This window comes from Streptopelia decaocto (assembly GCF_964273445.1).
Source record: "Streptopelia decaocto genome assembly, chromosome: 3".
Classification (NCBI taxonomy): domain Eukaryota; kingdom Metazoa; phylum Chordata; class Aves; order Columbiformes; family Columbidae; genus Streptopelia; species Streptopelia decaocto.
Window position 1 is genome coordinate 45,068,656 of NC_138656.1, and position 1,223 is coordinate 45,069,878.

The window sequence follows — 1,223 nt, forward strand, 5'->3', positions numbered from 1 at the left end:
AAAGGGCCAATTAAAACAAAGGGAGGCTGAGCGCTCTTCATACTCAGGGTTGTGTTTTGTATTATAGGAACTGCAATTTGTTCCAAGAAGGTGGCATCTCTTGCCTTTCCAAGCAGAGAGGGATATCCATACCTGTCTGGCTCTGAACCTTGCCGTTATTCTTTCAGAGTAGCCATGGTGCACTGACTGGCGTCCTCTCCAGCATGGTGTTTTACTCTCCACTGTGAGACACGATGTATGTAAATGTTGGGTTGCAGAAGAAGCACAGCGACAGATGAACAATGTCATGAAATCTGGAAATCAGCATCAAGTATGCAGGTATTTGTTCTTAAAATTTGGTATCCAGTATTGCAATGCACACAGAACTCCTTCAATGTGTGGTCCATTAAAGTCCCTCCTCAGGGTAACATATTTTGACACTTTCCCTGGGTTTGCCCTGCTGCTTGGTACATGTTCTGCCCTGAGCCCTCCCCACCAGCTACTTCCACCCCTCCTGCACACACCCAGCCCTTGCCCCGTGGCCAGACCACCACCACAGAGTGGCCCAGCCCCTGGCCACCTCTCAGCCCTGATGTCCCTCCTGCATGTCATCTGATGGGGACAGCACCTGCTTGCCAAGACGGCCCTGCCACCAGCCATGCCAGCTGCTCTCCCGCCTATGGGGCTATGGCCTCTCCCTTGGGGCTCACCATCACTGCGTGACAGAGGGCTCTGGCTGGGTGCTCCAGGTCATCCCCAGCACGGTGGGAACTGCCTGCTGGCCCATCCCTGCTGGGGAGCCGTGCCTGGCCCCACGCACACCCTCCCCACGCACACCCTCCCCACACACACCCTCCCCACGCACACCCTCCCCACACACACCCTCCCCACGCACACCCTGCCCGCCGGGCAGCTCTGCCCTGGGGGAGGACAGGGCACCACCTGGCCACTCCCGCTTCCAGTGTAGCCAGGGCTGGCCGCTCTCCTTCCCTGTTTGCTTTCAGGGTGTTCGTCTCTGCCGCTGTTCAGAGCAGCTGGGCTCACTCTGCAGTTCGAGGAGGTGCAGCAGAGGAGGGCTGGAGGACACCATCGCCTTCCCCACAGCATGCTCCTGCTCCTTTCCTCCCCCTTTTCCTTTGCAAGGCACTAGAGGTATTTTTGCCCCCTCTCCTTTGTCTTCTTGTTCCCCTCCCTTCTGCTGCCCACCTCTCTCCTGGGATCTCTCTGGCAGGCAGGAGGGAGCC